This window comes from Ostrea edulis, chromosome 10, assembly GCF_947568905.1.
Source record: "Ostrea edulis chromosome 10, xbOstEdul1.1, whole genome shotgun sequence".
Classification (NCBI taxonomy): Eukaryota; Metazoa; Mollusca; class Bivalvia; order Ostreida; family Ostreidae; genus Ostrea; species Ostrea edulis.
Genome location: NC_079173.1, coordinates 2,253,744 through 2,270,774, shown reverse-complemented (window position 1 = coordinate 2,270,774; position 17,031 = coordinate 2,253,744).

Below are 17,031 nucleotides of genomic sequence, written 5' to 3'. Positions count from 1 at the left end.
TACAGTATGACATACAGATAGTGAAACCTGTCAGATAACCTTAGTTACAGTATGACACACAGATAATGAAACCTGTCAGATAATGAAACCTGTCAGATAACCTTAGTTACAGTATGACACACAGATAATGAAACCTCTCAGATAACCTTAGTTACAGTTTGACATACAGATAATGAAACATGTCAGATAACCTTAGTTACAGTATGCCACACAGATAATGAAAACTGTCAGAGAATGAAACCTGTCAGATAACGTTAGTTACAGTATGACATACAGATAATGAAACCTGTCAGATAACTTTAGTTACAGTATGACACACAGATAATGAAACCTGTCAGATAACCTTAGTTACAGTATGACATACAGATAGTGAAACCTGTCAGATAACCTTAGTTACAGTATGACACACAGATAATGAAACCTGTCAGATAACCTTAGTTACAGTATGACATACAGATAATGAAACCTGTCAGATAACCTTAGTTACAGTATGACACACAGAAAATGAAACCTGTCAGATAATGAAACCTGTCAGATAACCTTAGTTACAGTATGACACACAGATAATGAAACCTGTCAGATAACCTTAGTTACAGTTTGACATACAGATAATGAAACCTGTCAGATAACCTTAGTTACAGTATGCCACACAGATAATGAAAACTGTCAGATAATGAAACCTGTCAGATAACCTTAGTTACAGTATGACATACAGATAATGAAACCTGTCAGATAACCTTAGTTACAGTATGACACACAGATAATGAAACCTGTCAGATAACCTTAGTTACAGTATGACATACAGATAGTGAAACCTGTCAGATAACCTTAGTTACAGTATGACACACAGATAATGAAACCTGTCAGATAACCTTAGTTACAGTATGACATACAGATAATGAAACCTGTCAGATAACCTTAGTTACAGTATGACACACAGAAAATGAAACCTGTCAGATAATGAAACCTGTCAGATAACCTTAGTTACAGTATAACGCACAGATAATGAAACCTGTCAGATAACCTTAGTTACAGTATGACACACAGATAATGAAACCTGTCAAATAACCTTAGTTACAGTATGACACACAGATAATGAAACCTGTCAGATAATGAAACCTGTCAGATAACCTTAGTTACAGTATGACACACAGATAATGAAACCTGTCAGATAACCTTAGTTTCAGTACGACACACAGATAATGAAACCTGTCAGATAATCTTAGTTACAGTATGACACACAGATAATGAAACCTGTCAGATAATGAAACCTGTCAGATAACCTTAGTTACAGTATGACACACAGATAATGAAACCTGTCAGATAACCTTAGTTACAGTATGACATACAGATAGTGAAACCTGTCAGATAACCTTAGTTACAGTATGACACACAGATAATGAAACCTGTCAGATAACCTTAGTTACAGTATGACATACAGATAATGAAACCTGTCAGATAACCTTAGTTACAGTATGACACACAGAAAATGAAACCTGTCAGATAATGAAACCTGTCAGATAACCTTAGTTACAGTATGACACACAGAAAATGAAACCTGTCAGATAATGAAACCTGTCAGATAACCTTAGTTACAGTATGACACACAGATAATGAAACCTGTCAGATAATGAAACCTGTCTGATAACCTTAGTTACAGTATGACACACAGATAATGAAACCTGTCAGATAACCTTAGTTACAGTATGGCACACAGATAATGAAACCTGTCAGATATCCTTAGTTACAGTATGACACACAGATAATGAAACCTGTCAGATAACCTTAGTTACAGTATGACACACAGATAATGAAACCTGTCAGATAACCTTAATTACAGTATGACACACAGATAATAAAACCTGTCAGATAACCTTACAGTATGACACACAGATAATGAAACCTGTCAGATAACCTTAGTTACAGTATGACACACAGATAATGAAACCTGTCAGATAATGAAACCTGTCGGATAACCTTAGTTACAGTATGACTCACAGATAATGAAACCTGTCAGATAACCTTAGTTACAGTATGACACACAGATAATGAAACCTGTCAGATAACCTTAGTTACAGTATGACACAGATAATGAAACCTGTCAGAAAACCTTAGTTACAGTATGATACAGATAATGAAACCTGTCAAATAACCTTAGTTACAGTATGACACACAGATAATGAAACCTGTCAGATAATGAAACCTGTCAGATAACCTTAGTTACACTATGACACACAGATAATGAAACCTGTCAGATAACCTTAGTTACAGTATGACATACAGATAATGAAACCTGTCAGATAACCTTAGTTACAGTATGACACACAGATAATGAAACCTGTCAGATAACCTTAGTTACAGTATGACATACCGATAATGAAACCTGTCAGATAACCTTAGTTACAGTATGATACAGATAATGAAACCTGTCAGATAACCTTAGTTTCAGTACGACACACAGATAATGAAACCTGTCAGATAACCTTAGTTACAGTATGACATACAGATAATGAAACCTGTCAGATAATGAAACCTGTCAGATAACCTTAGTTACAGTATGACACACAGATAATGAAACCTGTCAGATAACCTTAGTTACAGTATGACACACAGATAATGAAACCTGTCAGATAACCTTAGTTACAGTATGACACACAGATAATGAAACCTGTCAGATAACCTTAGTTACAGTATGACATACAGATAATGAAACCTGTCAGATAACCTTAGTTACAGTATGACACACAGAAAATGAAACCTGTCAGATAATGAAACCTGTCAGATAACCTTAGTTACAGTATGACACACAGATAATGAAACCTGTCAGATAATGAAACCTGTCAGATAACCTTAGTTACAGTATGACACACAGATAATGAAACCTGTCAGATAACCTTAGTTACAGTATGACACACAGATAATGAAACCTGTCAGATAACCTTAGTTACAGTATGACACACAGATAATGAAACCTGTTAGATAACCTTAGTTACAGTATGACACACAGATAATGAAACCTGTCAGATAACCTTAATTACAGTATGACACACAGATAATGAAACCTGTCAGATAACCTTACAGTATGACACACAGATAATGAAACCTGTCAGATAATGAAACCTGTCAGATAACCTTAGTTACAGTATGACACAGATAATGAAACCTGTCAGATAACCTTAGTTACAGTATGACACACAGATAATGAAACCTGTCAGATAATGAAACCTGTCAGATAACCTTAGTTACAGTATGACATACAGATAATGAAACCTGTCAGATAACCTTACAGTATGACAGACAGATAATGAAACCTGTCAGATAACCTTAGTTACAGTATGACACACAGATAATGAAACCTGTCAGATAACCTTAGTTACAGTATGACACACAGATAATGAAACCTGTCAGATAATGAAACCTGTCAGATAACTTTAGTTACAGTATGATACAGATAATGAAACCTGTCAAATAACCTTAGTTACAGTATGACACACAGATAATGAAACCTGTCAGATAATGAAACCTGTCAGATAACCTTAGTTACAGTATGACACACAGATAATGAAACCTGTCAGATAACCTTAGTTTCAGTACGACACACAGATAATGAAACCTGTCGGATAATCTTAGTTACAGTATGACACACAGATAATGAAACCTGTCAGATAATGAAACCTGTCAGATAACCTTAGTTACAGTATGACACACAGATAATGAAACCTGTCAGATAACCTTAGTTACAGTTTGACATACAGATAATGAAACCTGTCAGATAACCTTAGTTACAGTATGCCACACAGATAATGAAAACTGTCAGATAATGAAACCTGTCAGATAACCTTAGTTACAGTATGACATACAGATAATGAAACCTGTCAGATAACCTTAGTTACAGTATGACACACAGATAATGAAACCTGTCAGATAACCTTAGTTACAGTATGACATACAGATAGTGAAACCTGTCAGATAACCTTAGTTACAGTATGACACACAGATAATGAAACCTGTCAGATAACCTTAGTTACAGTATGACATACAGATAATGAAACCTGTCAGATAACCTTAGTTACAGTATGACACACAGAAAATGAAACCTGTCAGATAATGAAACCTGTCAGATAACCTTAGTTACAGTATGACGCACAGATAATGAAACCTGTCAGATAACCTTAGTTACAGTATGACACACAGATAATGAAACCTGTCAGATAACCTTAGTTACAGTATGACACACAGATAATGAAACCTGTCAAATAACCTTAGTTACAGTATGACACACAGATAATGAAACCTGTCAGATAATGAAACCTGTCAGATAACCTTAGTTACAGTATGATACAGATAATGAAACCTGTCAAATAACCTTAGTTACAGTATGACACACAGATAATGAAACCTGTCAGATAATGAAACCTGTCAGATAACCTTAGTTACAGTATGACACACAGATAATGAAACCTGTCAGATAACCTTAGTTTCAGTACGACACACAGATAATGAAACCTGTCAGATAATCTTAGTTACAGTATGACACACAGATAATGAAACCTGTCAGATAATGAAACCTGTCAGATAACCTTAGTTACAGTATGACACACAGATAATGAAACCTGTCAGATAACCTTAATTACAGTTTGACATACAGATAATGAAACATGTCAGATAACCTTAGTTACAGTATGCCACACAGATAATGAAAACTGTCAGATAATGAAACCTGTCAGATAACCTTAGTTACAGTATGACATACAGATAATGAAACCTGTCAGATAACCTTAGTTACAGTATGACACACAGATAATGAAACCTGTCAGATAACCTTAGTTACAGTATGACATACAGATAGTGAAACCTGTCAGATAACCTTAGTTACAGTATGACACACAGATAATGAAACCTGTCAGATAACCTTAGTTACAGTATGACATACAGATAATGAAACATGTCAGATAACCTTAGTTACAGTATGACACACAGAAAATGAAACCTGTCAGATAATGAAACCTGTCAGATAACCTTAGTTACAGTATGACACACAGATAATGAAACCTGTCAGATAATGAAACCTGTCTGATAACCTTAGTTACAGTATGACACACAGATAATGAAACCTGTCAGATAACCTTAGTTACAGTATGGCACACAGATAATGAAACCTGTCAGATATCCTTAGTTACAGTATGACACACAGATAATGAAACCTGTCAGATAACCTTAGTTACAGTATGACACACAGATAATGAAACCTGTCAGATAACCTTAATTACAGTATGACACACAGATAATAAAACCTGTCAGATAACCTTACAGTATGACACACAGATAATGAAACCTGTCAGATAACCTTAGTTACAGTATGACACACAGATAATGAAACCTGTCAGATAATGAAACCTGTCGGATAACCTTAGTTACAGTATGACTCACAGATAATGAAACCTGTCAGATAACCTTAGTTACAGTATGACACACAGATAATGAAACCTGTCAGATAACCTTAGTTACAGTATGACACAGATAATGAAACCTGTCAGAAAACCTTAGTTACAGTATGATACAGATAATGAAACCTGTCAAATAACCTTAGTTACAGTATGACACACAGATAATGAAACCTGTCAGATAATGAAACCTGTCAGATAACCTTAGTTACACTATGACACACAGATAATGAAACCTGTCAGATAACCTTAGTTACAGTATGACATACAGATAATGAAACCTGTCAGATAACCTTAGTTACAGTATGACACACAGATAATGAAACCTGTCAGATAACCTTAGTTACAGTATGACATACCGATAATGAAACCTGTCAGATAACCTTAGTTATAGTATGACACACAGATAATGAAACCTGTCAGATAACCTTAGTTTCAGTACGACACACAGATAATGAAACCTGTCAGATAATGAAACCTGTCAGATAACCTTAGTTACAGTATGATACAGATAATGAAACCTGTCAAATAACCTTAGTTACAGTATGACACACAGATAATGAAACCTGTCAGATAATGAAACCTGTCAGATAACCTTAGTTACAGTATGACACACAGATAATGAAACCTGTCAGATAACCTTAGTTTCAGTACGACACACAGATAATGAAACCTGTCAGATAATCTTAGTTACAGTATGACACACAGATAATGAAACCTGTCAGATAATGAAACCTGTCAGATAACCTTAGTTACAGTATGACACACAGATAATGAAACCTGTCAGATAACCTTAGTTACAGTTTGACATACAGATAATGAAACATGTCAGATAACCTTAGTTACAGTATGCCACACAGATAATGAAAACTGTCAGATAATGAAACCTGTCAGATAACCTTAGTTACAGTATGCCACACAGATAATGAAAACTGTCAGATAATGAAACCTGTCAGATAACCTTAGTTACAGTATGACATACAGATAATGAAACCTGTCAGATAACCTTAGTTACAGTATGACACACAGATAATGAAACCTGTCAGATAACCTTAGTTACAGTATGACATACAGATAGTGAAACCTGTCAGATAACCTTAGTTACAGTATGACACACAGATAATGAAACCTGTCAGATAACCTTAGTTACAGTATGACATACAGATAATGAAACCTGTCAGATAACCTTAGTTACAGTATGACACACAGAAAATGAAACCTGTCAGATAATGAAACCTGTCAGATAACCTTAGTTACAGTATGACACACAGATAATGAAACCTGTCAGATAATGAAACCTGTCTGATAACCTTAGTTACAGTATGACACACAGATAATGAAACCTGTCAGATAACCTTAGTTACAGTATGGCACACAGATAATGAAACCTGTCAGATAACCTTAGTTTCAGTACGACACACAGATAATGAAACCTGTCAGATAACCTTAGTTACAGTATGACACACAGATAATGAAACCTGTCAGATAATGAAACCTGTCAGATAACCTTAGTTACAGTATGACACACAGATAATGAAACCTCTCAGATAACCTTAGTTACAGTTTGACATACAGATAATGAAACATGTCAGATAACCTTAATTACAGTATGCCACACAGATAATGAAAACTGTCAGAGAATGAAACCTGTCAGATAACGTTAGTTACAGTATGACATACAGATAATGAAACCTGTCAGATAACTTTAGTTACAGTATGACACACAGATAATGAAACCTGTCAGATAACCTTAGTTACAGTATGACATACAGATAGTGAAACCTGTCAGATAACCTTAGTTACAGTATGACACACAGATAATGAAACCTGTCAGATAACCTTAGTTACAGTATGACATACAGATAATGAAACCTGTCAGATAACCTTAGTTACAGTATGACACACAGAAAATGAAACCTGTCAGATAATGAAACCTGTCAGATAACCTTAGTTACAGTATGACACACAGATAATGAAACCTGTCAGATAATGAAACCTGTCAGATAACCTTAGTTACAGTATGACACACAGATAATGAAACCTCTCAGATAACCTTAGTTACAGTTTGACATACAGATAATGAAACATGTCAGATAACCTTAGTTACAGTATGCCACACAGATAATGAAAACTGTCAGAGAATGAAACCTGTCAGATGACGTTAGTTACAGTATGACATACAGATAATGAAACCTGTCAGATAACTTTAGTTACAGTATGACACACAGATAATGAAACCTGTCAGATAACCTTAGTTACAGTATGACATACAGATAGTGAAACCTGTCAGATAACCTTAGTTACAGTATGACACACAGATAATGAAACCTGTCAGATAACCTTAGTTACAGTATGACATACAGATAATGAAACCTGTCAGATAACCTTAGTTACAGTATGACACACAGAAAATGAAACCTGTCAGATAATGAAACCTGTCAGATAACCTTAGTTACAGTATGACACACAGATAATGAAACCTGTCAGATAACCTTAGTTACAGTTTGACATACAGATAATGAAACCTGTCAGATAACCTTAGTTACAGTATGCCACACAGATAATGAAAACTGTCAGATAATGAAACCTGTCAGATAACCTTAGTTACAGTATGACATACAGATAATGAAACCTGTCAGATAACCTTAGTTACAGTATGACACACAGATAATGAAACCTGTCAGATAACCTTAGTTACAGTATGACATACAGATAGTGAAACCTGTCAGATAACCTTAGTTACAGTATGACACACAGATAATGAAACCTGTCAGATAACCTTAGTTACAGTATGACATACAGATAATGAAACCTGTCAGATAACCTTAGTTACAGTATGACACACAGATAATGAAACCTGTCAGATAACCTTAGTTACAGTATGACATACAGATAATGAAACCTGTCAGATAACCTTAGTTACAGTATGACACACAGAAAATGAAACCTGTCAGATAATGAAACCTGTCAGATAACCTTAGTTACAGTATGACACACAGATAATGAAACCTGTCAGATAACCTTAGTTACAGTATGACACACAGATAATGAAACCTGTCAGATAACCTTAATTACAGTATGACACACAGATAATAAAACCTGTCAGATAACCTTACAGTATGACACACAGATAATGAAACCTGTCAGATAACCTTAGTTACAGTATGACACACAGATAATGAAACCTGTCAGATAATGAAACCTGTCGGATAACCTTAGTTACAGTATGACTCACAGATAATGAAACCTGTCAGATAACCTTAGTTACAGTATGACACACAGATAATGAAACCTGTCAGATAACCTTAGTTACAGTATGACACAGATAATGAAACCTGTCAGAAAACCTTAGTTACAGTATGATACAGATAATGAAACCTGTCAAATAACCTTAGTTACAGTATGACACACAGATAATGAAACCTGTCAGATAATGAAACCTGTCAGATAACCTTAGTTACACTATGACACACAGATAATGAAACCTGTCAGAAAACCTTAGTTACAGTATGACATACAGATAATGAAACCTGTCAGATAACCTTAGTTACAGTATGACACACAGATAATGAAACCTGTCAGATAACCTTAGTTACAGTATGACATACCGATAATGAAACCTGTCAGATAACCTTAGTTATAGTATGACACACAGATAATGAAACCTGTCAGATAACCTTAGTTTCAGTACGACACACAGATAATGAAACCTGTCAGATAACCTTAGTTACAGTATGACATACAGATAATGAAACCTGTCAGATAATGAAACCTGTCAGATAACCTTAGTTACAGTATGACACACAGATAATGAAACCTGTCAGATAACCTTAGTTACAATATGACACACAGATAATGAAACCTGTCAAATAACCTTAGTTACAGTATGACACACAGATAATGAAACCTGTCAGATAATGAAACCTGTCAGATAACCTTAGTTACAGTATGATACAGATAATGAAACCTGTCAAATAACCTTAGTTACAGTATGACACACAGATAATGAAACCTGTCAGATAATGAAACCTGTCAGATAACCTTAGTTACAGTATGACACACAGATAATGAAACCTGTCAGATAACCTTAGTTTCAGTACGACACACAGATAATGAAACCTGTCAGATAATCTTAGTTACAGTATGATACACAGATAATGAAACCTGTCAGATAATGAAACCTGTCAGATAACCTTAGTTACAGTATAACACACAGATAATGAAACCTGTCAGATAACCTTAGTTACAGTTTGACATACAGATAATGAAACATGTCAGATAACCTTAGTTACAGTATGCCACACAGATAATGAAAACTGTCAGATAATGAAACCTGTCAGATAACCTTAGTTACAGTATGCCACACAGATAATTAAAACTGTCAGATAATGAAACCTGTCAGATAACCTTAGTTACAGTATGACATACAGATAATGAAACCTGTCAGATAACCTTAGTTACAGTATGACACACAGAAAATGAAACCTGTCAGATAATGAAACCTGTCAGATAACCTTAGTTACAGTATGACACACAGATAATGAAACCTGTCAGATAATGAAACCTGTCTGATAACCTTAGTTACAGTATGACACACAGATAATGAAACCTGTCAGATAACCTTAGTTACAGTATGGCACACAGATAATGAAACCTGTCAGATATCCTTAGTTACAGTATGACACACAGATAATGAAACCTGTCAGATAACCTTAGTTACAGTATGACACACAGATAATGAAACCTGTCAGATAACCTTAATTACAGTATGACACACAGATAATAAAACCTGTCAGATAACCTTACAGTATGACACACAGATAATGAAACCTGTCAGATAACCTTAGTTACAGTATGACACACAGATAATGAAACCTGTCAGATAATGAAACCTGTCGGATAACCTTAGTTACAGTATGACTCACAGATAATGAAACCTGTCAGATAACCTTAGTTACAGTATGACACACAGATAATGAAACCTGTCAGATAACCTTAGTTACAGTATGACACAGATAATGAAACCTGTCAGATAACCTTAGTTACAGTATGATACAGATAATGAAACCTGTCAAATAACCTTAGTTACAGTATGACACACAGATAATGAAACCTGTCAGATAACCTTAGTTACAGTATGGCACACAGATAATGAAACCTGTCAGATAACCTTAGTTTCAGTACGACACACAGATAATGAAACCTGTCAGATAACCTTAGTTACAGTATGACACACAGATAATGAAACCTGTCAGATAATGAAACCTGTCAGATAACCTTAGTTACAGTATGACACACAGATAATGAAACCTCTCAGATAACCTTAGTTACAGTTTGACATACAGATAATGAAACATGTCAGATAACCTTAGTTACAGTATGCCACACAGATAATGAAAACTGTCAGAGAATGAAACCTGTCAGATAACGTTAGTTACAGTATGACATACAGATAATGAAACCTGTCAGATAACTTTAGTTACAGTATGACACACAGATAATGAAACCTGTCAGATAACCTTAGTTACAGTATGACATACAGATAGTGAAACCTGTCAGATAACCTTAGTTACAGTATGACACACAGATAATGAAACCTGTCAGATAACCTTAGTTACAGTATGACATACAGATAATGAAACCTGTCAGATAACCTTAGTTACAGTATGACACACAGAAAATGAAACCTGTCAGATAATGAAACCTGTCAGATAACCTTAGTTACAGTATGACACACAGATAATGAAACCTGTCAGATAATGAAACCTGTCAGATAACCTTAGTTACAGTATGACACACAGATAATGAAACCTCTCAGATAACCTTAGTTACAGTTTGACATACAGATAATGAAACATGTCAGATAACCTTAGTTACAGTATGCCACACAGATAATGAAAACTGTCAGAGAATGAAACCTGTCAGATAACGTTAGTTACAGTATGACATACAGATAATGAAACCTGTCAGATAACTTTAGTTACAGTATGACACACAGATAATGAAACCTGTCAGATAACCTTAGTTACAGTATGACATACAGATAGTGAAACCTGTCAGATAACCTTAGTTACAGTATGACACACAGATAATGAAACCTGTCAGATAACCTTAGTTACAGTATGACATACAGATAATGAAACCTGTCAGATAACCTTAGTTACAGTATGACACACAGAAAATGAAACCTGTCAGATAATGAAACCTGTCAGATAACCTTAGTTACAGTATGACACACAGATAATGAAACCTGTCAGATAACCTTAGTTACAGTTTGACATACAGATAATGAAACCTGTCAGATAACCTTAGTTACAGTATGCCACACAGATAATGAAAACTGTCAGATAATGAAACCTGTCAGATAACCTTAGTTACAGTATGACATACAGATAATGAAACCTGTCAGATAACCTTAGTTACAGTATGACACACAGATAATGAAACCTGTCAGATGACCTTAGTTACAGTATGACATACAGATAGTGAAACCTGTCAGATAACCTTAGTTACAGTATGACACACAGATAATGAAACCTGTCAGATAACCTTAGTTACAGTATGACATACAGATAATGAAACCTGTCAGATAACCTTAGTTACAGTATGACACACAGAAAATGAAACCTGTCAGATAATGAAACCTGTCAGATAACCTTAGTTACAGTATGACACACAGATAATGAAACCTGTCAGATAACCTTAGTTACAGTATGACACACAGATAATGAAACCTGTCAGATAACCTTAATTACAGTATGACACACAGATAATAAAACCTGTCAGATAACCTTACAGTATGACACACAGATAATGAAACCTGTCAGATAACCTTAGTTACAGTATGACACACAGATAATGAAACCTGTCAGATAACCTTAATTACAGTATGACACACAGATAATGAAACCTGTCAGATAACCTTAATTACAGTATGACACACAGATAATGAAACCTGTCAGATAACCTTAATTACAGTATGACACACAGATAATAAAACCTGTCAGATAACCTTAATTACAGTATGACACACAGATAATGAAACCTGTCGGATAACCTTAGTTACAGTATGACTCACAGATAATGAAACCTGTCAGATAACCTTAGTTACAGTATGATACACAGATAATGAAACCTGTCAGATAACCTTAGTTACAGTATGACACAGATAATGAAACCTGTCAGAAAACCTTAGTTACAGTATGATACAGATAATGAAACCTGTCAAATAACCTTAGTTACAGTATGACACACAGATAATGAAACCTGTCAGATAATGAAACCTGTCAGATAACCTTAGTTACACTATGACACACAGATAATGAAACCTGTCAGATAACCTTAGTTACAGTATGACATACAGATAATGAAACCTGTCAGATAACCTTAGTTACAGTATGACACACAGATAATGAAACCTGTCAGATAACCTTAGTTACAGTATGACATACCGATAATGAAACCTGTCAGATAACCTTAGTTACAGTATGACATACAGATAATGAAACCTGTCAGATAACCTTAGTTTCAGTACGACACACAGATAATGAAACCTGTCAGATAACCTTAGTTACAGTATGACATACAGATAATGAAACCTGTCAGATAATGAAACCTGTCAGATAACCTTAGTTACAGTATGACACACAGATAATGAAACCTGTCAGATAACCTTAGTTACAATATGACACACAGATAATGAAACCTGTCAAATAACCTTAGTTACAGTATGACACACAGATAATGAAACCTGTCAGATAATGAAACCTGTCAGATAACCTTAGTTACAGTATGATACAGATAATGAAACCTGTCAAATAACCTTAGTTACAGTATGACACACAGATAATGAAACCTGTCAGATAATGAAACCTGTCAGATAACCTTAGTTACAGTATGACACACAGATAATGAAACCTGTCAGATAACCTTAGTTTCAGTACGACACACAGATAATGAAACCTGTCAGATAATCTTAGTTACAGTATGATACACAGATAATGAAACCTGTCAGATAATGAAACCTGTCAGATAACCTTAGTTACAGTATAACACACAGATAATGAAACCTGTCAGATAACCTTAGTTACAGTTTGACATACAGATAATGAAACATGTCAGATAACCTTAGTTACAGTATGCCACACAGATAATGAAAACTGTCAGATAATGAAACCTGTCAGATAACCTTAGTTACAGTATGCCACACAGATAATTAAAACTGTCAGATAATGAAACCTGTCAGATAACCTTAGTTACAGTATGACATACAGATAATGAAACCTGTCAGATAACCTTAGTTACAGTATGACACACAGAAAATGAAACCTGTCAGATAATGAAACCTGTCAGATAACCTTAGTTACAGTATGACACACAGATAATGAAACCTGTCAGATAATGAAACCTGTCTGATAACCTTAGTTACAGTATGACACACAGATAATGAAACCTGTCAGATAACCTTAGTTACAGTATGGCACACAGATAATGAAACCTGTCAGATATCCTTAGTTACAGTATGACACACAGATAATGAAACCTGTCAGATAACCTTAGTTACAGTATGACACACAGATAATGAAACCTGTCAGATAACCTTAATTACAGTATGACACACAGATAATAAAACCTGTCAGATAACCTTACAGTATGACACACAGATAATGAAACCTGTCAGATAACCTTAGTTACAGTATGACACACAGATAATGAAACCTGTCAGATAATGAAACCTGTCGGATAACCTTAGTTACAGTATGACTCACAGATAATGAAACCTGTCAGATAACCTTAGTTACAGTATGACACACAGATAATGAAACCTGTCAGATAACCTTAGTTACAGTATGACACAGATAATGAAACCTGTCAGATAACCTTAGTTACAGTATGATACAGATAATGAAACCTGTCAAATAACCTTAGTTACAGTATGACACACAGATAATGAAACCTGTCAGATAATGAAACCTGTCAGATAACCTTAGTTACACTATGACACACAGATAATGAAACCTGTCAGATAACCTTAGTTACAGTATGACACACAGATAATGAAACCTGTCAGATAACCTTAGTTTCAGTACGACACACAGATAATGAAACCTGTCAGATAACCTTAGTTACAGTATGACACACAGATAATGAAACCTGTCAGATAATGAAACCTGTCAGATAACCTTAGTTACAGTATGACACACAGATAATGAAACCTCTCAGATAACCTTAGTTACAGTTTGACATACAGATAATGAAACATGTCAGATAACCTTAGTTACAGTATGCCACACAGATAATGAAAACTGTCAGAGAATGAAACCTGTCAGATAACGTTAGTTACAGTATGACATACAGATAATGAAACCTGTCAGATAACTTTAGTTACAGTATGACACACAGATAATGAAACCTGTCAGATAACCTTAGTTACAGTATGACATACAGATAGTGAAACCTGTCAGATAACCTTAGTTACAGTATGACACACAGATAATGAAACCTGTCAGATAACCTTAGTTACAGTATGACATACAGATAATGAAACCTGTCAGATAACCTTAGTTACAGTATGACACACAGAAAATGAAACCTGTCAGATAATGAAACCTGTCAGATAACCTTAGTTACAGTATGACACACAGATAATGAAACCTGTCAGATAATGAAACCTGTCAGATAACCTTAGTTACAGTATGACACACAGATAATGAAACCTCTCAGATAACCTTAGTTACAGTTTGACATACAGATAATGAAACATGTCAGATAACCTTAGTTACAGTATGCCACACAGATAATGAAAACTGTCAGAGAATGAAACCTGTCAGATAACGTTAGTTACAGTATGACATACAGATAATGAAACCTGTCAGATAACTTTAGTTACAGTATGACACACAGATAATGAAACCTGTCAGATAACCTTAGTTACAGTATGACATACAGATAGTGAAACCTGTCAGATAACCTTAGTTACAGTATGACACACAGATAATGAAACCTGTCAGATAACCTTAGTTACAGTATGACATACAGATAATGAAACCTGTCAGATAACCTTAGTTACAGTATGACACACAGAAAATGAAACCTGTCAGATAATGAAACCTGTCAGATAACCTTAGTTACAGTATGACACACAGATAATGAAACCTGTCAGATAACCTTAGTTACAGTTTGACATACAGATAATGAAACCTGTCAGATAACCTTAGTTACAGTATGCCACACAGATAATGAAAACTGTCAGATAATGAAACCTGTCAGATAACCTTAGTTACAGTATGACATACAGATAATGAAACCTGTCAGATAACCTTAGTTACAGTATGACACACAGATAATGAAACCTGTCAGATAACCTTAGTTACAGTATGACATACAGATAGTGAAACCTGTCAGATAACCTTAGTTACAGTATGACACACAGATAATGAAACCTGTCAGATAACCTTAGTTACAGTATGACATACAGATAATGAAACCTGTCAGATAACCTTAGTTACAGTATGACACACAGAAAATGAAACCTGTCAGATAATGAAACCTGTCAGATAACCTTAGTTACAGTATAACGCACAGATAATGAAACCTGTCAGATAACCTTAGTTACAGTATGACACACAGATAATGAAACCTGTCAAATAACCTTAGTTACAGTATGACACACAGATAATGAAACCTGTCAGATAATGAAACCTGTCAGATAACCTTAGTTACAGTATGACACACAGATAATGAAACCTGTCAGATAACCTTAGTTTCAGTACGACACACAGATAATGAAACCTGTCAGATAATCTTAGTTACAGTATGACACACAGATAATGAAACCTGTCAGATAATGAAACCTGTCAGATAACCTTAGTTACAGTATGACACACAGATAATGAAACCTGTCAGATAACCTTAGTTACAGTATGACATACAGATAGTGAAACCTGTCAGATAACCTTAGTTACAGTATGACACACAGATAATGAAACCTGTCAGATAACCTTAGTTACAGTATGACATACAGATAATGAAACCTGTCAGATAACCTTAGTTACAGTATGACACACAGAAAATGAAACCTGTCAGATAATGAAACCTGTCAGATAACCTTAGTTACAGTATGACACACAGAAAATGAAACCTGTCAGATAATGAAACCTGTCAGATAACCTTAGTTACAGTATGACACACAGATAATGAAACCTGTCAGATAATGAAACCTGTCTGATAACCTTAGTTACAGTATGACACACAGATAATGAAACCTGTCAGATAACCTTAGTTACAGTATGGCACACAGATAATGAAACCTGTCAGATATCCTTAGTTACAGTATGACACACAGATAATGAAACCTGTCAGATAACCTTAGTTACAGTATGACACACAGATAATGAAACCTGTCAGATAACCTTAATTACAGTATGACACACAGATAATAAAACCTGTCAGATAACCTTACAGTATGACACACAGATAATGAAACCTGTCAGATAACCTTAGTTACAGTATGACACACAGATAATGAAACCTGTCAGATAATGAAACCTGTCGGATAACCTTAGTTACAGTATGACTCACAGATAAT